The sequence below is a fragment of the Cydia amplana genome, chromosome 6 (assembly GCF_948474715.1).
Source record: "Cydia amplana chromosome 6, ilCydAmpl1.1, whole genome shotgun sequence".
Lineage (NCBI taxonomy): Eukaryota > Metazoa > Arthropoda > Insecta > Lepidoptera > Tortricidae > Cydia > Cydia amplana.
The window spans coordinates 5915010-5937957 of record NC_086074.1 but is presented as its reverse complement, the minus strand read 5'-3'; positions in this window follow the sequence as shown (position 1 = coordinate 5937957).

Below are 22948 nucleotides of genomic sequence, written 5' to 3'. Positions count from 1 at the left end.
AATATAAATACAAAGTTGAATGCAAATTGCGTTACATTTCTCCGTTACATATTACTCCATGCAGATTCAATAATACGTGTTGCATCGAATGTCATAACGCGCGATTAGCGATAATTTGAGGAATAGCGGCGCGTACGCACGCAACGTGGCGTGCGCGGTGATCCGGCGGTGTTGGGTAACCGGGGGAAGTGCGAACGCCTTTTGCCTCTCAAATAGGGGTGTCTTTAGTTTAAACCAGTTTTAATACGACATATTTCATAAATGTGGTTTTGAGTGCTATGTAAACTGCTAAACTTTTTACACTACTTAGGCTTTATTGGATTTTGTGTTAAGATATTTTTGAGAACGTAGCAAAGACTTTTCGCAGTGTCAGAAAAGTGAGATTAAACCATTTCCAATTTAAAAAATATTTAAATGCCATATCTAGTTAGTATTAGAATAATTATTATTCATAAATGTTCATATCAATCAGATGAAAAAAAATAAAAATCACGTAACAATTGGGCCTTCTTTCGGAAGGTAGATAGATTTAGAATTGTATTGATGATTTTATGTTTACTCGGAAGTGAAGTTCAAATGAATGAATTTTCTAGCTGATGCAATTACTACGCAGATTTGCAGTAGTCCATTCATCGTCAGAACTCGTTTTAGTACAACCGCGAAGTGAATAAACTTAAATCGAGTAAAAAGGCCGACTAAAGGTTAAAGATAAATGTATAGGTGTCTTTTATTTGAGTCGGCTTTAAAATGTGGATTTATTTTGGCTCCCTACTTACCTGTCATTAACATTCTCAACATTTTGAATACCGACTTCTATTATACAGTGTGTAAGTCTAATACGGGCAATAAATTAAACCAGATATAGAATTTACCCGTCTTATCATTAATTAAAATGTTTTTTTAAGTTACACTTAATTATGACCCCGTGATTAATTTTTTCCACATGTACCGAGCAGCAATGTACTGCAAACATTAAGAAACAGAAGATGACATGACATTACGAGATACGAGCTTTTTATAGTAACTGCCAACAAGCGTTGACAGTTACTTTAAAAAGCTCGTATCCCGTAACTTGTGTGGTGTATTACATTGCGGGCCGAATTATTTTGTATGGTTAAAATTTTCAATGCATTTCTAAGTAAAATCTATCTCAATATACTTTTTAGGTCCTATGCTAACCACCGTTTAAATATTCGCCCGTATTGGATTTACACACTGTATAGTTTGTTAACCAATTTAACTGCATCAGAGTTACAATGTACATAATGTTTTTTATTTTATTGAGAAACAAACAGTCTTAATAAACATATGAGCAACTTAGCTAATAGCTACAAATTAATTCCTTTATAGACCTATAGTTTCCTAATTTACAAATTGTATCGAGGTACAATTGAAAAATAATAAAAGTGTAAATTTATAGTACCTACTAATTGTACATAACAAATGCTTAAGCAAGAGAAAATACTTAAATAACAAGTACCTACTAATAATACACATTTAATAGTAATATACATTTATAAGAAGTTTTCAGTTATGATAGAACCCTGTCGATGAGTAGTACTTCAGGCGTGATGTTGCGTTATCATTGCGCCACGCCCCACTAGAGAACTTGTTATAATTGTTGCAGGAAAATTAGAACATAATTGCTGAATGATTTTCATTTCGGAAATACCCCTTGTATTTCCAAGGACTACTACTCGTAGTAGAACACTTTAAACTCTCGCGTTTTGTACAAATTAAACAAACGGGTCTACCGCGATATAATTTAATTGTTTTTACCTTTAATTCCGACGTTTCAGCTGAGTTGCACCAGCTGTGGTCACGGAAAGACTGACGTCCCAACAAATGTCAACGGAGATATTAATAAAACAACACTAAACTACCCGAAATTAGTTAATAAAAATGTTCGGGGTAGCCAAAGAAATTGCAGCTACCCGTCAAAGTTTAATGTTTATGTGTGTTTTATGTGTGCCGTGGACAATTTAGATTATTTCATTCAACAGTATCATTCTTGTCATGTGTCTTACAAAAATATTTTTTTCAAATATTCGACTTAGGTTGCGGGGTGGATAATTGACAGAACCTAACATAATTTTTTTGGTTTCATTTATTTTATGACAGATACTTGATGTGAAAAATGGTTTGATGGCTTGTGGAAAAATTGCTAAAACGATGATGACTGTGGAGTTTTTAATATAAAAACATGAAATGCATAATTTAAAAGACGGTTTTAATAAAATTATAGCAGTAAGATATTTGATATGTATATCGCTACAGTTTTATAGCCTGGTTGATCTTTTTTATCTTACAATAGTGTTACAAATTAGGTACAGCCTAGGTATTTAAAAGTAAATAAACAATACGAAAATCTGGACAGATTTAAAAAAAATAAAAAAATAAACTAGCTCTCTGGCTCTCTGGCTCAGTCACTAATGAGTACCGGACCCAACTACGAAACCAAAGTAACCAAACCCACGTAATGCATTTTCGCGTCAAAAACTATCATTAGGTACTATTAATTAAGCAAGCCGGTAATCAATTAAGTTACATACGAAGTACCTGTTTATTTCGTGGGAGGCTGGTATAGGAAAATCAATTTGGCTTATTGTTTATTCGAAGGCCTCAGTTATCCATATAATCTGAGTTTGACAATTAGTGTTGGTGTTACAGGTGTCTGATTATCTATTTATCATTAGCGAGATATCGATTGGTCAACGTTATCCATAGGCCAATCTTGTTAATATCTATGCCCAATTGTTAGAAATATTTAAAAACCTAAGACCCACCGTATACTCAACTCAACACAAATCTGGGCTGTCTAAACATATTCAAACTACCTGATAGCTTACTTTTCCATAGTTTGCTAAGCTGACGTTTTTAGAGATTTACTTGTAGTGAGAATGTTTCAACACAAAGGTACTAAATTATCTCCCTGATACCCTAGCTATTAATCGACGGCAAGATCACATATTTCACATTACAAATTGGCCCTTATATACATATATGACGTTAAAGGTATCATTTAAAGGTCTTAGCTTCATAATGTATAACTTATATAAGGGTTTCATTACTGTTAAAAATGTGATCTTAGAAATTTTCTACTATATCATGGCACTGTTCTGGTACATGCTTAATTCTTTTTGTGGGAAAAAGATAAAACAGACATTCTCAAAGTTCTCCAAAGATGTCTTTCTTCTCATGTGGTTAAGTATTTATACCTACAGTACGGATATGATGGTCGTTCTTGTCTACGTGACAGCGTGATAAAACGGTGTCCGTCACTTTCTTTCCCACGGTGTTAAACAGTGACAGTTATTTTATCACGTGGATAAAGATGGATAAAGCTATCCATAATAGGCTGGCTGGTCAACTCTTGTATCCCACCCTGCATGACATATGGCTGTCAGACATGGGCATTAACAAAAGAACACACGAAAAGACTAGAAACAACACAAAGTAACATCGAAAGAAGTATGCTGAACATAAGGAGAACAGATCGTATCAACCTAAAGACCATACGTAGAAGAACACGTGTTAAAGATGTTTCACATACTATCAAGAGATTCAAATGGAAATGGGTAGGACACATACTTCGATGCAAGGAAGACAAATGGGCCAAAGAAGTGACTGATTGGTATCCTAGGGAAGGAGGCAGAAAAAACTATAGACCTCTACGAAGATGGGAAGATGACTTCATAGCTATGGCTGGTACCACTTGGCGGAGGAAAACACATGATCGGGAACTGTGGAGGTACTTGGGGGAGGCCTATGCTGGAAAGCAAGACAATCTTGACTCCGATGTCTGACAGCGTAAATATAGAGTACCTAATATATAGTTTTATTTTTGTTCAACTTAAAAGAGGAATAACATGTTCTATTATATTTTGTAAAACTAGTTGATAAGATTGTTAAATAAAGGCTTATTGAATTGAATTGAATACCTACAGGTAAATACTATGTACCTACTCCCCACCTGTCGTTGGTTTGATTGTTGCAAATCTGTAATTAATGTCACAGATTTGACGCTCAAAACGCCCGATATGAAGCATATCGCAGTTAATTAGTATCGACGGTTGCCGCAGTGCCTCGGGTAGCCATTACATTTTCAAGGCAAATAGCTGCCTCTGATCTCACGCCATAGATAAACCGCGGATCTGTAGGCCCGTTTTCGTTGTTTTTTTTTTCGCGTGAACTTTCTATTACGCGATGTATATGAAAGTTCTTTTGATTTAATCAGCTTTTTATTGTATTCTATTAGTGCTATTCTGATGGCAATTGGTACTTAAGTATATATGTAGACTAGAGTGAAATATACTGAAAGCTCCGCAGATCCAAATTAATAACAAAGTAAATCAATCTTTATTTAAAAACAATTTCTTCGTCGTCGTTTCATAAAACGTCGAGTTCAATATAATCCTTCGTTTTCATGTTAATTATATCGCAAGTTAAGGTTTAAGTTTGCGACATGGACGCTATTTTGAGATGTGTATTTTGCTTTTGAAAATGCATCATCTTCCTCGCGCTGTCTCGGCATTTTGCTACGGCTCATGGAAGCCTGGGGTCCACTTGGCAACTAATTCCAGGAGCGTGGGCACTAGTCTTTACGAAAGCGACTGCCATCTGACCATCCTACCCAGAGGGTAAACTAGGACCTTATTGGGATTAGTCCGGTTTTCTCACGATGTTTTCCTTCACCGAAAAGCGACTGGTAAATATCAAATGATATTTCGTACATAAGTTCCGAAAAACTCATTGGTACGAGCCGGGGTTTGAACCCGCGACCTCCGGATTGCAAGTCGCACGCTCTACCGCTAGGCCACCAGCGCCACCTTTTGAAAATGCATGTGGAGCTTTAATAATGGTTACAAAAAAGTAACGAAAGGGCTCTTTTTGCCCTACATTTATATTATAAAACTCTTTATCGTATCGTGTGTTCTTATGGAAACAGCTGCCTATCGGCGGTTAGTCGATTGTCGTGCTCTTAATTTGGATAAGGTTAGAAGGTTACCACTCAATACGCTGTTTGACAGCGTCTATAAAATGCGATCTAGAGAACAATAAATTATTACAGGACCAGTAAGGTCGTATGTTCGGTCATTTAAAATTGAATACGCGACCATTGGTTTCTGAGGCGCTGTGATCATAAAGGTATTGGGTTCGGCTTACAATTAATATTGAAATGATGTATTGGTTAAAGAGTTGGTTATTAGTTAGTACACAACATTTTTAGAGGACAAAAAGTCATGTGTATACACATGTAAGATTACTTCAGGACTTGTAACGTATGAGTATACATACGTCTTTACATGTCTGGAGGAAGTTACAAGCTGAATAAAAATGTTTATAGGCTAAAATAGTAATAAGTCTAAGCTAAATCATTTTCAATGAGTAGGTATCCAAGGATATGAATAGGCACATACTTCTATTTATATAAACCTAAACCTGCGAATCTAAACCAAAAATCGATTAGAGGGAAACCAGAAATACTAAATACATTTGTATTTTTAACCGACGAAAAAAACGGAGGAGTTTCTGAAGTCGACGCGTATATTTCTTTTGTATGAAGATTCGTATCATTAGATCGGTGGTGGGCAAAGTACGGCCCGCGGGCCATCTCCGGCCCGCCAAAGGACTTAATCTGGCCCGCCGCTGGTCCTTCGAAACTATTAGTATATGGCCATAGTACTAATGAAAACGTATTTTAGCTGCAATGCTGGCCCTCCTCTGAAATCTCTTAAACTTTCTGGTACCTCACAAAATAAGTTTGCCCACCACTGCATTAGATGAATAGGAAAATAAGATTTATATCTATTCTATATCAAACTAAGGTTTTGAATTAAGTCATACCATAAAAATTAAAAACAACTGAAAGATGCGCTTTTTTTTCGAGTTCTCCTATTTTGGCGCGAGATTTATGTTACGGTAACAAGAAATTCCGCGTTTGACTGCGCAACCTCATAAAAGGGTCAACTATGGGTCAGCACTTGACATTTTACGCTGTTAACTGGCCCTTTATCACATTAAGCATTGTTACCTTTGTTAACCCGTAACATTAAGTACGTGTTTGACCGAAGGTTTTGTTCGAAATTGTATTGTGTTTAGGTAGCAGTTGTAAACAACTTCCTTAATACATGTTCGTGATAGTGTTTTGTTTTGTGACTCACTGGCTGCAGGTCCGTAAAGGATATGTGTGATTGAATAGTTGGATAATTACGATATGTGATTAATAAGCTTATACATATGCCTTGTGATTCTTTTTGTTTCCGAGCTGTTAATTAATGAGTCGATTCTTGTGAGAAAATGTATTTCCAATCAAAGATATTTATTTAATGAATTCTTAATTATACCTACCCGTATATTAAGGTGTTTATGACTCATTCACCTTTTTATACTGGTACTCTTTTTAGCCTTAGGGTTCATCCACATATTACGTCACAGGAACAGTGGGAGGCGGGGTCATGCCAAGTGTGAGAGTTTTGTGCGAACCCCTTAAAATGCGTAGCTGGTAGATGCTATAACTATATTGGAAGAAACACTAATTAATCCAATTATTATTATAATGCTAAGTAAAATGTCCTTTTATAATAAATGAAAAAAGCACTGCACAGTTTTCTATTATAAAATAGGTAATATTATTTATATATTACTCGTATTTATGATACCCTACTGAAGCGCTGGTGGCCTAGCGGTAAGAGCGTGCGACTTGCAATCCAGAGGTCGCGGGTTCGAACCCCGGCTCGTACCAATGAGTTTTTCGGAACTTATGTACGAAATATCATTTGATATTTACCAGTCGCTTTTCGGTGAAGAAAAACATCGTGAGGAAACCGGACTAATCCCAATACGGGCCTAGTTTACCCTCTGGGTTGGAAGGTCAGATGGCAGTCGCTTTCGTAAAACTAGTGCCCACGCCAATTACTACTGGGATTAGTTGCCAAGCGGACCCCAGGCTCCCATGAGCCGTGGCAAAATGCCGGGACAACGCGAGGAAGATGATGATGATTTATGATACCCTACTCTATGATGAAAAACATTTTAAGTTTCACAAAATTTGTAAGAAGTAATTCGTAAGAAATTTCTTTTATACAAAAACACCAATACCTGCGTATTTTTGTGGACCTATTTTTTTTTGGGACACAACCTGAAGATCATCAAGAGATAAAAGAGAAGGGAAGGTAAAGAAAATAATTGTTTATTTCAAAGTAAAAAACAACATGAAAGACCACTTACAAAATGTATATAGGTACAAGTAAAAAACGAAAGTGTCGAGTTCTTCTTACACGAATGGCGTATAAATTCAGTGTTTCATGTAAATTGGCTTGATAAGTGCTGAGACCACCTACAGACCCTGTTGCGATGGTATCACCGACGCTACGGGATACTACGTTCACTCAGCCGCGTTGCAGTACAGTTCCAAAACAGGGTATAAACCGGAGACTTTTATAGGATATCTCGCCTTTTGAGTGTAAACAACATATTACGCGACCACTTTCGTACTAAAGTGTAACAATTGGCTCGTGGCCGTTGATGATGACTGGTTTTTGTTAGCAATTTATCGTGAGTAATGGGAAATCAAGTTTTTACCTACCTTTGGCATGTATTCATTATAAAGTAATAAAATAACTTGTTTTGAAAATAATATACGCGTGGATAGATAATAATTCGCTACTGCAAGTTGTTATAAGGCATTATATAAATAAAGTGACAAAATAATAAAAGAATTACGCTGAGAAAAGTGCCATCAAGTTATGAATACACTGCTATAATTCTGTCAGTCACACTACGCTTTCACCCCGGTAACAATACAAGCAAAACCTGAAAACAAAGAAAGTGCGAGTTTCTCCACGAATTAGACTGGACCAAAGTTTTAATTATAGTTTTGTTTAATTATCAAAACAATGGGTATTGTTATGTTGTGGGAGCATATCACATGATATACGTTCATATTACAATCAGCACTTACTTAAAATAATTTACCTAGCTAATAAGTTACATAGTCCGTAGTATTCACCTCATAATCTACATCAAACGCTGCGCTGCTAACAGATGACATAAATTTAATGCAATTGAGGCACGATTTAAAGTTATATAGCATACAGCAATTTGCAGTGGCTAGATATTGTTTAGAATACATAAATATGTAAGTAAATGCTTCAATTTTACAAAAATTTAAATATAACATATCTCAAAAAATCGAATTTATAAGTACAGGCCGTAGTACAGGCCGTGAACGGGCTCGACTACTGGCTTCGGCGTCCAAGGAGTCCGGGGAGTGGCTCCGGGCATATCCTTCTTCAAACACCGGAACCTTCCTCACGCCGGACACCCTCCGCATCGCGACCTGTCTTCGGCTTGGAGTTCGCGTCTGTGCTCCACACAGGTGCCCCTGCGGCAGTGAGGTCGACGAATTAGGACACCACGGGTTATCCTGCCAAAAAAGTGCTGGCCGCTTTTCAAGACACGCTGCTCTGAATGACATAATCCGCCGGTCTCTTGCATCCGTCAACGTGCCAGCTCTACTGGAACCAACTGGCATAGCCAGAGACGACGGCAAGAGACCGGACGGTATGTCCCTGGTTCCTTAGGGTTTGGGAAGGGTGCTAGTGTGGGACGCTACCTGTGTAGACACACTGGCCCCTTCCCACCTCACCGGAACCAGTAACCAAGCTGGTGCGGCGGCTAAAGCGGCCGAAAAGCTTAAAATGCATAAGTACAGGGGTCTCGGCCCCGAGTATATTTTTATGCCATTTGGGGTTGAGACCCTTGGCCCGTGGGGTCCTAGTGCCCTACAACTTTTTAAAGACCTGGAAAAAAGACTGATCGACCTCACTGGTGACCGAAGAGCTGGCAGCTTTCTCGCGCAGCGTTAATAGCCTCGCTATACAGCGGGGAAATGCTGCCAGCGTCTTCGGCACCATGCCAAAGGGGTCCAATATTTTTAGATTTATTTTAATTTTATTTAGTATTAGTTTTTAGTTTTATTTAGTTAAGTTAGTTTATTTCTTTATTAATTTACAATTACCTGTTAATTTATTTATGTTGCCAATTATAACTTTTCAATTTATAAGTTGTGAAACTTCATTTGAGTCAGATCTGAGCGTAATAGTACTTATAAATTCAATACTTTCATGAATTATTGAAGAGGAGGGGATTCGATAGCTTTTAGGAAAGGTGGAAAATTAATAGAAAACTCAAGCAGTTGACTTGTTGGTATGGGATTTTAATGCGCACTGACGTATAAAAACATAAAATAGTCAAATGTACATGTAGAAATTAAACATGGAATCGTAGAAAATAGTAGTTTATGCAACAGTGATATAATAAGGGTTCTTAAAATTCAAGGGTCGAAGTTACAAAACGAGACGTAGTCGAGTTTTGTAAAAAAAGACCCGAGAATTTTAAGAACCAATTATGAGCTGTTGCATACATTACTTTTTCTATGACAGTTGCAAAAAAAAAAAAAAGAGTTATTATTTAAAAAAATTGAGTTATTATTTAAAAAAAAAAAAGAGTTATTATTGTAAATGAAAACATACCTCTTTCAATCAAGATGATCGGAACTTGTATCTTTAAAAAAAATAAAGCAGTTGTATTATACTCATAAGATGACTGCTAGCAGTCATCTTATGAGCCTATAGACAAAGCATTCAAATGACATTGCTTTAGATATCACTGTCAGTCATTTAATTGACACATTTAAGTGCTGGAGTAGAAAAAAAACTTAAAACTAGGCATAGACAATAATGTAAAGAGTATCAAAAGGGTCAATTTCACCAAACGAGCATTTTTGTCTAATTCCCATGGAATTTTGAAATACCAACATTACACAAAAAAAAATATGCTGATAATTTGATAAAAAATATAATAAACATTAATTTTCTTATGGGGTAAAAATATTCATAAAACTATAAAAGTTATTTCAATTTAAAATTTTGGTCAGGGCACGGGAATTAGTGTGTCCATGGGAATTAGATTTTACTAGCACGGAAATTAGAACATGGCACAGGAATTGTTTTCTTAGCTTATTTTGGTAGTTAAAACTATTATTTATGTATATTTTAATCTACAATAATATACTTCAACCATACTGAAGCGGCATCGAACATATTTATCTACTTTAATTTTAGTTTCGGACGACAAATCTACGAAAGTATGATACACTAAAAACTACGTATTTGACTAATAGTTTCCTTGATTTTAATGGCAACTAATCTCTCTTTATTAGTAAAATATATATATTTCAAAACAATACTTTGAGTAGTTGCGTAAACATGTCCGCCTTACATACAAAACTATTCATTAAAAAGTGTCATTATGTATCTGCATGTAGATAGGTACAAGGTGTATGATCTGCTTTATGGCCGTATAGGAAATGATACTAAGAAATAAATAGGGGCACAGAGAGAAGAAGGTATTGTGTAAGTTAATCTGAAGAAATCGAATATGCTGCCTTCATAAATTCATAACACAAACAATTGTTTAACCACATATGAGGTAAGGTGGGGTAAGACTATCACCGGGGTAAGACTATCACAGACAGACAGACATGACGAATCCATAAGGGTTCCGTTTTTTGCCATTTGGCTACGGAACCCTAATAAGGTATCTAATAGTATTACGGTTTTAATACCCCCCTGGCATTGTCTAAAATAACCGACTTGGTTTCACATTACATCTCAAAACTTTTTTTGTAGTAGAAGAACTGCGTTGCGAGACTTGCATCTTTTTACATGTAATGTTTTTGATAGGATCCCATCTCTTTTTGTAGGCTGTCCTTCTTTTCAGGTAATCATACCCATACCATACTGATACTATGTATACACATATCATAACTATATACATCTTTATTCATACTCACATCGTACATCGTAGTGTACCTTTACTTTCCCTACTAATTGTAAGAACTAAAAGGTAAATTTGTTATCGCATATATTTCTATAGGATTTCAAACTTATTTATGCAGTTATTAGATCTTTAGAGCGTGACTAATATTGCAGTATTATTAGATTTTTATTGGCTTAAAAAGCTTAAACCTAATTACGTTTCAAATTTGGAACTTGTGGGTATGCTAGAAGTACCTTAGAATAATGATGATCGTGAGTGATTGTGTCAGTGACAAAACTAAGGGATTTTAAAGTGCATTAATTCTTAGATTACATGTTCAAATTAAATGTTATTTTGACCGTGCCACTTTGTTTTGCTCGACTTGGCGGCGGCACTGCCGTGTCCCCAGATCCTTTGTCCTTCCCCGGGCCTCAAACTATCTCCATGCCAAATATCATCAACATGATATTGGTTCAGCGGTTTAAGCGTGACGAGATAACAGACAGACAGACAGAGATACTTTCGCATTTATAATATAGTAAGAATAGGATATATTTAATTTTTCTTGTATTAGAAAAGCTAATTTATAACAACTAATCTATTAAACGAGCAATTCTTGTATATATTTCGGGGATCTCGGAAACGGCTCTAACGATTTCGATGAAATTTTATCATATATGAGGGTTTTCTGGGGTGAAAAATCTATCTAGGTAGGTGTTATCTCTGGAAAAACGCGCATTTTTGAGTTTTTAGGTAGGTAGGTACCTATATGTTTTCCAAGCAAAGCTCGGTCTCCCAGATATTTAAACTTTATACGGCATACGCTGTCAGCTGTCAAATTTACAAAAACAAAACATTGCAAATGTGATTCATTTTGTTTCATGTAACCTTAGGTACAGGTATTATAATATGTAATAATTCCAGAAATAGTTTTATGTTTATATAATATTTTAATGTTATAATATGATCAATGAATAAGGTAAGGTGGGGCAAGACTAAAAGTACAAGGATTCCATACAAGTGATAGTCTTACCCCGGTGTCGTCTTACCCCACCTTACCTTACGTATTAAAATTGCCCGGGTTATTCGGGTCGATCCTGTATGTAAGTACTATAGTACTTATACTAAAAAACTATTCACAGATTTTTGTGCATTCTTTAAGATTTCCTTAAATGTAAAATAGAAAGATATACGTCGTATTATTATTACATATAATATATATTCAATGCCAATATATATAAGTAATAATAATATGACGTAAACATTGCCAATTAACTTACAGTGCCCCCAATAAAAGATTAATTTGTTGACAATTATGTAATACTGTCTAATTCCCGTGCCACTTAATCAGCTGTTTTAGGTAAATTTGTTATGGGAATTAGGGCACGGAAATTAGAATTCGTAATAAAAAAATTCGCCAAAAATTTAAATCGTGTTTGACCAAACTGTTATGTTATCGCTTACATAAAGATACATAAAGGGCGCCTAAATATGACAATTGCTATTGAAAAGCTATGTGGAAAATAAAATTTATAAGGGGCATCGAAATTAGAAAAAAATTGTCGCCCACCCGGATTCCGAAATACTTACGCGATTTGCTCGAACACGCCGCGGCTTGACTTACATCCGCTTGCTTTGAGAGACAGCCGAATACTGCCAGTACAGGTGAGGCGGGACACGAGGCGGTTCAAATACAAACGTCGGCTGTCAGAGCCCTTTGAGTTTTGCCGACGAAATTTTACTCGCGCGCTCGGACAAAATTTAAACATCGATCACGAGTTATTTACCACAATGAAGTTAATAGTATATGTGCTCAGTGATAGTAAATATCATCTAGTTTAAGTATTTGACACTAAATTAGTGATACTAATGTAGAATTTTTCGTAGGATTTTTCATTATGCTCAAAAGTAGATTCCGGACAGGGCACGGGAGTAGTAATTTGAGCCTTTAGGTATTTTTATGTGTACTCTAAAAACCAACTAATCAGTGAATTCATATGGAACTCGGTGTGAAAGTGTGACTTCTTTATGTAAAAAAAAATTGGTAAGTATTGTCTGATGCTAACCCGCGATTTTCATCACGGACAGAAAAAAAATCGTGTTCAGAAATTGACCCAAAACTATATACAAATACACCCTTAACAATTATCTTTATTTAATCAAAATAGCATAGATATAAAAAAATAAACTGCACATTATATTATACACAAGAATTGGCTACTTTCCTACTAGTCAAATCAGCTTCTTTTTTAGAACCGTGCGAAAACGATTTGCTAATATGGAATTTATATGAAAACGTTTATAATGACGTCACAGTCAACTCGCCTACTTTTTATATTTTAGTTCGATTTATTAAATAGTAATTGTGTTTAAAAATAACTGCTATCTATGTTTTTCTAATAATTATGTGGTGCTTTATTTCGTGCAAGGTGTGGAATAATTTATTTTAACTAAAGGTAAGTACCCAATTACTGAATCGCAAAAAAAAATTAGAACAGTTATTCAAGATAAATTAAATTATGAACTATGCAATTACCTAGAAATACGTATACAATTTATAAACGATAAAAAGCCTATTGATAACATAGCAGTAATGTACAGATAACACGCGTTTACACTATCATTAGTTATGCAAGTATTATATCAGCGGCATCTGAGTATAATGCAACGGTAAGGTCGTACAATGGTTACAAAAGGAACCTGCTCTGCTACACTCACTCGCTCCCATATAAATCATAATATATCCTATATATAGCTAATATATTACAACCAGTTATGAATATGCAATTGTGGATTTTATTTTAGGTTTAATGGGTTTTAGTGCTGGTGGCAAGCGGTAAGAGCCTGCGACTTGCAATCCGGAGGTCGCGGGTTCAAACCCCGGCTCGTACCAATGAGTTTTCCGGAACTTATCTACGAAATATCATTTGATATTTACTAGTCGCTTTTCGGTGAAGGAAAACATCGTGAGGAAACCGGTCTAATCCCAATAAGGCCTAGTTTACCCTCTGGGTTGGAAGGTCAGACGGCAGTCGCTTTCGTAAAAACTAGTGCCTACGCCATTAGTGGGATTAGTTGTCAAGCGGACCCCAGGATCCCATGAGCCGTGGCCAAAATGCCGGGACAACGCGAGGAAGTAGATTGGTTTTTAGTGCGCGAATTTAAGTAAGCAATGTTTTACTTGGGCTGTAGTTTGGTCCCATGCTAGCCCAGAGTGTGTTAAGGGATACCTACACATTTGACTTTCAAACATTTTAAATGCCGCACTGAAAACTGGATCATTTCAGGTTATAGAAGCCTTACGCAGCTCAATTTACTTTTAATTAGTTTAATTCGCCCGTAAGAAAGTATCGCCCACTTATTGAGTAATCGATACAGTAAGTGCGCGTAATTATTTCAACTTATTGAGATTACAACATGAAATTACAAAGTGTTTCTGACCAAATTTAAATTGATTTCACATGATCTTATGCATAAATGGCGAGGGCATATTCGCCAATCGCCAAGGACAGGTTGGGTGGGAATAATGTAAATAAGAATTTGAAACGCATAATTACTCCCTACTACTAAACTAGCATACTAAACTACCCTTGTTGGATTATAACTGCTAGGTCCGTCGCTCTAAAGCATTTAAATTTGTGTTTTTTTTTAATACAAGCGCGACAGAGACTTTAGCGTTTCCTTCGCTACGGCGTGGCGCAATTAAACGATTGGTATCTTGGCTAGGCCCCCTGTTCTCATTCCACGACAAGCCTGAACGAATTTAAGCGTCGCAGGACATCCATTTTCAGCCATTTTGATGAATATCATCCTGGCAACAAAAACAACAAAATATCTAACTAGCCGACCGCTGAACAAAATTTTGCGAAATTGTTGACATCGAGAATTTTTGTATCGAGCGAGTACAGTACATTTATGAAGACAAAATTGATATGGAACAAATATGGGCGAGATGGTTGCCGCGTGGGAGTAAACGCGACACAGCGTTTACAGCCAAACCAGCTCATTTTTCGCGATTTGTAACAGGATTTTTTAAATAATTAACGAATTCTTGCCCTCTCCATTTGAAAAAATTAGATCTTTCTATACGAATACTTAAAATTTCCAAACCTGAAAAAGCAGCATGACGGAAAAACTTTAACGTAGAGGTCATCGTCACTACAAACGCCTATTTGAATAAAATACATATAAAAAATAAAGTTTTTTTTAAAGGGGTACATTATTATGTAGGTACATATTTATCAAACAGCTTTCGTAAGGGTATGTCTTAGTAAAATAGCGCAAGACCAAGGTGAGTTGAGTGAGCAGGTGAATACTGATAACTGCATTTAAAGGGGAACAATGCAATGGAAGAAATTTGGGAATGCAAAGAAATGTAAATCAGTTGAACGTAAGTGATAAATTGATATCAAGCAAGCTAAGCTGGGCTAAGTAAAGAGTAAATCAAATACATATTAATAAGTACCGTGGAATGGGGTTACTTTGAATCCTGGGTTTACTTTGATAAACACTTTACTTCGTGTTCAAACTCGAATATTACGCTTTCTGAACGCACCCTGTGGATTGTTATTTTACGGTTGGCAAGATTGAACGTCACTGGATAAGCATGTCGATCGATGGGAAAAAAATTAAAATATGCAAGTATCAGGCCGCCTTTACACCTGTAAGTTTTACTTACGTAAGTAGGGACAAAGCTATTTGTTAGAATGAGATAACGATATTCATCTCTCATTCTGTGGTATAGCTGTGTCCTTACTTACGTAAGTAAAACTTACAGGTGTAAAGGCGGCCTCAGTTTTGTGTACTTTGCAAATCATAATCATGGCGGCCATTTTAGTATCTCGGTTATTGTGGCATGGGGTGTCATTGATCGCCTATAAGGGTTTACTTTGACGACATATAGCTTTTTTAGATTATTTAGATATTGAAGGTTTTTAACTGATTTTTGTATTATTGTTTTAGAATAATACTTGAGCATATAGGAACTACTCTGAAAAAGTTTTAAACCGGGCTGTGACAGAAGTGGTCGAAGGCAGGCCGTCGATACGCCAAGCATCCGTACATCATCGTATTGTTATTACATATTGTTAATAAATTTTCATAGGTAGGTTTTTATTGTTCAATTATGCTTCTTACCTTAAATAAGTTAAATATGAGACTGTTTTGCAATAAAGTTGATTTTTTCTAAGCTAACCTTTTTTCTCTTTGTCAAAGTAACCCCAAAGGCAATAAAATCCTTATAAATCCTAAACCTGCGAACGGATTTTTTTGTGATGTTTTGAAGTTTTAGTCCCTATTACTATCGAATTCCGTCGAAAAAAGGGGGTTATCAAAGTAACCCCAAATTAAGTTTAAAGTTGATCACCACTTTAGAATTTTTTTTCAAAGGACACATTAGTATTTAAAAAAATATTATTGCTGAAATCGATAGAGGAGCAAAAACCGATATTGTCATTTTTTATTTTATTTTTAGATTCCATATTCGGGGAGATAAATAAATATTAATTTTGAAATTGATGGAAGTAACCCCATTCTACGGTACATTAGTACGTAGGTAGGTAAATTTTTTTAATGCATACTGACATTCAAAAACAATACTTTACCTTGCAGCAGTTAAACAAAATACCCTAACTTTTATTGTCTTGTAACATTTTTAAGCACGTAACAAATGTTCACAAAGTATGCGTCTGTTCATTTTCAAAACGTACCCTCATTTTGTATTCAAGAAATGTTCGGATGTAAATTGAATACCCAAAATTTTCTACATTTGTGTTTTGTGTTTTAAAGCGTGGGACTCTTTGTATCGCAGCACTGGGTAAGCAATTCATTTCCATAATGCTTACTTGAACAGTTAAATATTTCCATGGTCATTTGAGCGTGCCGACTTGCTCGTATAATTAATTGATTATGTCGATTGGCTCTATAAACTTGCGATAAGATATAGAGCCAATACGTAGATAATATCTTTAGATCGTTTGTACTTATTTTAAATGTAATAATGACGGTAATCAATAAATGAAGCCCAACCATGTGTATGAATTCATGTTTTGTTAACTTCAGGCGTATTTTGACAGTCAAACCAGAACAAAACTAAATTACAATAGTTATTTTAAGTTTAAAGGATGACTCACGTTAGACCTGCCGTGTTCGGGCAGGAGCTTCCGGAGCTTCGTTTTCTGGAAAGCATCGCGTGATCACCTGTCATCTGTCATAGAAAAGTAGGCGCCGGCCACGGCCCGGTCGGCACAGTCTAACGTCTTAATAGGTACAGTCGCCATCAGATATATCGGAGCGGCCAAGGTGTTCACAATATCTGAACACGCACTCTAACGCCCTGGCAATAAAGGCGTGTCCAGATATTTGTGAGCGCCTTAGCCGCTCCGATATATCTGATGGCGACTGTACTATACTCGTACTCATGACTGGTAATATACGAGTAGCTTTACCTTTAAAGGTGTTACATATTACATTTATAAAAATCTTGCACATTCGCCATCAGATATATCGGAGCGGCAAGGTGTTCACAATATCTGGACACGCACTCTAATGCCTTGCCAATGTAGGCGTGTTCTGTTAAGATATTTGTGAGTGCCTCGACCGCTCCGATATATCTGATGGCGACTGTACGTAAACCGAGATTTTACACTATTCAACACTACTGATTTTATTTTCCAGTATGTTTAGATACCTATTTAAAAAATATGAGCCTTGTGTTTCGGCCGTCCAACGTCACATTATAATCACTTCTCAAATTCACACGCAACTTTCTCGCCAAATTTACGTAACGATTACTACATTTTAAGTCGATTCCGCCTTTATTATATCGGCCTTGATACGCTTTGTGTCAATGCTACACGAAAGTATGCGACACTGAGCGCGAAATAATATTTGACGAAACTAGCAATGTAGAGCGGGTTGTAATATCATTTAAAACTTCTGTGAAATTGCTCCCTTTTAGTCATGCTTGTGAAACGGCTTGTGAAAATCAGTTTTAATTAAAATGGGTCGAGTGCGCAATCAAAAGTCTCCCTGGGTGCTTCAAGTGATTAAACGTGGTATACAACAAAGGTCTGTCTAGCCCTAGCCTTTTTACTTCATTTGAACCAGTTTTATGACTGATTTCAGTCAGCGCTGTTGGTCTAGCGGCAAGAGCGTGTGCGAATTTCAATCCGGAGGTCACGGGTTCAAACCCCGGCTCGTACAAGTGAAGGAAAACATCGTGGGGAAACCGGACTAATCCATATAAGGCCTAGCTTCCCCTCCGGGTTGGAAGGTCAGATGGCAGTCTCTTTTGTAAAACCTAGCGCCTACGTCAATTCTTGGGATTCGTTGTCAAGAGGACCACAGGCTCCTATGAGTAGCGGCAAAATGCCGGGATAACGCGAGGAATAAGAATGACCGATTTCTAGTTTCTTAAAATTATGTATAAACGGTTAAACAAACAGTAATTAAACATTGCCAAAATACAATAATTTTATTGTAGGATGAAAAGTGAACTTTCAGGTCTGTTGACGAGAATGCCAGTGTACTTTACCTTACTTGACTTAGCTTTCTATAAAATAACTGTTATTAAAGCTATAAAATCGTTTTTAACCACAGAACATATTAAAGAGGTTAGAATGACTATCGCGCACAGTTAGTATCGGAACCGGTGTCGCCGCTCGCTCCTCTCCACATTTACTAACACTCGCGCAACGGTAGTAAAAAAAACTAGCTAGCGCCTTGTGTGCGTGGTAAATGGATACGCCACCTTTAAACAGATTTGACGTCTGGCTTCTTAATCTGAACGTTATTTTGGCGCAAAAAGGCATATTTACTTAATTTTCGGTCAGCGCGGGCGAGTAGCATGCGAGCGTTTGCTCAAAACCCCGCGGCGACACGTACCCTGCTCGCATCGCCATTCTACTTGTTCTGTGTTATTAACGATGATCACTACGAACCCCTACTAATATTATTAATGCGAAGAACTTGGTCTGTCTGTCTGTTACCGCACTTCAACTGCTGAACCGAATTAAATCAAATTTGGTATGGAGATAGTTTCAGTCCCTGGGAAGGATACAAGACCCTTAGTTTATTTTTATTACGGAAATCAGCATTCTACGCTGCTTGTGTAGAAAAACAAGTTTCTGGAAACACAAATACTTGCACTTACACTTAAACGTTACTTTGTATGAACATGCTTGTAAACATATCGGGGCGTTACAAAACGAACGCCTCGTAGGTAATCCAAGAACCGTGAACAAATGGCTACTCACTGTAGTAGACGATTAGATAGCATTAACCTGTTCGTCAAGCGTGACGATTAATTTATATTTAGCGAAAGCGATATATCCGTTGAATGATATGAATTTTTGATTTGTTTGGTTAATCAATTCGTGCCAAACCCGGAACATAATAGGTTATCGCGTAACGTGCAAAGAGAACTGGCTGCTATCCATGGTTCTATAAAATGTATGGAATATTGTGTAGAATTAAGTTAGCCAGCTCTTGACACCCAAAACATTATAACATTAGTGTACATTTTATTCGATAGCGTGACGTGAAGTATTGCATTAAGTGTTTTAGTATAGGATGATGACTGACAATATAAGACTCAAAGTACTACGCATATCTCGACTAAATAGAACGTTAGATAAACTATGTAAGTTGTAGTGTATTAACTATAATTTGTTGAATAAGTACCACTTCGGAAGCAGATAGTAGTTGATGTATTTATCGTTTGTTTATTCTTTACGTAAGAGCATAATATCTCAATTCATACTAGAAATTGATTTATATTTGCATGATTGAAATATTGCTGTTTAACTCCGGAACCCAAACAATGCTCATAATTTTTTTTGCCAAAAGTGTAATTTTTCTTTTTAGATGTTAAAAAGTATTTCTTTAATAATTCAAGTGACTTGTTTTGGCTCTTTATTGGTCATTCGAATAATGCTAGTGTAATTTGACTATCTCTTAATTGAAAAATCTTAGTCATAATCTCATCGCTTGTTTGATTTGATTACCTACATAGGTTTGATTGATTTCCGACGAAAATAGGTACCTAATTGATTGTCGAATGCTGTACACAAAGAAAACCTTGAAGGCATTGTTCCGCAAAATGACATTTGACAAATGTCATAAATTCTAAAACAATGACAACTACATAACATATGACAACTTCCTCGTATTGAAATCGATGTTTGATAGATCAGCAAGGAATTTACAAGAGAAAAATGCCGAGAGGCGAATATTATATTATTGGAATCTGTGAGAAAATTATTAAATCGAAAAATTGGTATTAATACGGATATTACGAGGTCAAATATAAAATGGTGTATTAGTCACCCATAAAAATATTACGATTTAGAGACAAGGCATTATCAGATAATCATTTTGTTACCAAACCGGCAATACGTTTCTCGTACTATTCAACAACCGTCGTATTACCAATCAGACAGATTATATGGGAAATGTTTTGACTACAGTAATACAACCTTTATATTGCTCGCGAGTAACTAAAAAATTGTGCTGTTGTATGGCCATTTCCATACAGCAGTTAGGTAGTACCGCCACTTGGATTGAAAATGTTAATTTGTATTCTTTAATCTGCGGTCAATTCAAAGTTCAAACGTCAAGTGCTTGATCGAGTTCTTGTTCTCGATATAATCAGAGAATAATAAAACTGTTCACCTTTCAGATTTAATTAGTTCTCTCAAGTAGAATAAAAACTGTAATTTATAGAAGGAAGTAGTGAAACGAGAGAATAATTAGATAAACTCTTTGGAACTTTTAAATTAAGCAAGATGAAGGGTGTAAATTAAAGATAAGTTAGACCCTTTTTTGGTCTTAGGCCTAAGGTTTTTTTAAGAGTTAAAAAAAAACTGCGAGGAATTGTAAACGCGGCTGATTAACCTATACAAAATAGGTACTTATATACATTTTTAATATGATTGAAATTTTAAAATATCATATTTATAAGCTTATTCTTAAATTTTAAAGTTTAATTAACCACAGAACGTAATACATAGGAATGTGTTCTAATGCACCTATCAATATTTAATAATAATAGGTTTCATGGAACGAACATTACTTATTATTTTAAACTCTACCGTTCTCATGCAATTTTTACACGCTTCCAAATAAATAGCAATTATTAGCATACCCTGCAGACAATGTGAATGATTGCAACAATTAGGTACCTGAACTAAACAGGTAGGCAGTGTAGGCACACACCGGTGTTTTAATAACATGGAATTAAGCACGATTCATTATCAAGTGTAACAACGGAAGAGTGGGTGCATGTCGGTTTTGTCAGATGTAGGTTAAATTAGAGAAAATGTTACATCGAATGGGTAATTCGCAAATTGCTCCATGGCTGCGTAGTTCTGTTTCATTTGAATAACAGTAACTTCGGTGACTTTGATGATTTTTTTCAAATTAACAGATATTATAAATACGGTTACCTATATTCACAAAAATTATAAAAACTGCTATAGCCGGTGAGGCTTCCCTCTTTTAATTATTTAAAATTAATTATATTTATTTATTTTGTCCCGTGACTTTGCCCACACCTTCGCAGTTTAAGTAATTAATTACCAACATCGGTATCATTCCCAATTCTTAAACAAAAGTAACTAGTAGCCTTATACCAAAGCATAGGGATAATAACCGTAAAATATCTTTTAAGGTGACAGTCCATTTCCAACCGCAGCTGCACTACCTGTTCATTTTACTATGGAAATTGTCAGTAACAGCGACGCGTTCAGTAACAGTAGTGCAGCTGCGGTCAGAAATGGAATGTTTCCCTTAGGATTTCTCGTGATGCTACATTTGACATTTTAATATACTTATACACCTTTAAGTATAAATCTACTTTTCTTATAACTAGGGGTTGGTCTGTGCTTGTGCTTATAATATAACGCACGGCAGATAAAAAGAGAAGAAGATGATGACAAGTGTTAGCACGACCCATTACTTATTCCAGCTTTTCAGCACTACCTTATTAATTACTTAGCTATTTCTAATTATTTTTGAACCTATTTAGATTAGAAAACTTATTTTGTTCTGCCAGATGCCGTCGTTCAATCAACTTTTATCATCATCATCATCATTAACTTAAGAGTTATTCTCTTGTCGGTGGAGTATCTTCCAGCATTCCCTATCTTGCGCCAGCTCTTTGACTTTCTGATACGATACTTTTATACCCTCGTGTCTAGCAAGGCATAATTTTCGAATTGCTTCATGTCCATGTAATTCTATGATAATAAATGCTGGTTACAGATTTCTAAGAGTGCGTAATATGGCACGTTGCTCAATTGAAGTTGGAAATTTGAATAATCGTGTAGAAAATTTCACTCCCATAAACTCAGATAATTTTAGTCCATAACACACTATGGTCCAAATTCAAGTTCGTGTAAAATATGTAGGTATATGTAGCGTTAAACCCCGTTTTTAGTGAAAACGCGTTTTTCCTAGTTAAGTATTTCCGTAACGCCTTGGTGCCATTGGTGGAAATTATAAGTTAAAACTAGTATTTCGAAATGCATTGGGGAAATGTAGTTTTAAGTAATATTTTTCAGTCAAATCAAAACTAGTTTTCGCAAAGTACCCTCAGTAAAAAGCAGTTTTGACTAAATTATTTTTGAAATACTGTTGAGTAGGTACATATATGATTATAGAATAAGCATTAGTGTATCTAAGCTTAAATTATAATTTGAATAGACTCGTCAGTAATAAATTTTATTTTTAATGACGAGTAGTTTTTAGTGTCATTTACGTAACAATTACGTATAAATATGTATAAGTACCTACTATAAGTAGTTATCGCTCATCGTGCCTAATAATTATAATAGCGTATAAATATGTTCGTAGTACCTAACTAATAAATAAACTGCCAAGTGCTAACCGGATCGAGGATTTTTTTTGTATTAAGTAATTTGTTGTTTATATTTATAAATAATGTAATAATATCTATATAATTATGTACAAATATACAATTTAGTGTGATGTGAAAAGCGAACTGGATAAAATATTGTTATTGGTCAAGCCGTGAACCAGTGTTACAAAAAATATATACAAGAAAGAAATCCTTCGTTGCGCGACTGGGTCCTGGAGGCGTATTCTGATTGTAATAACCGGTTAT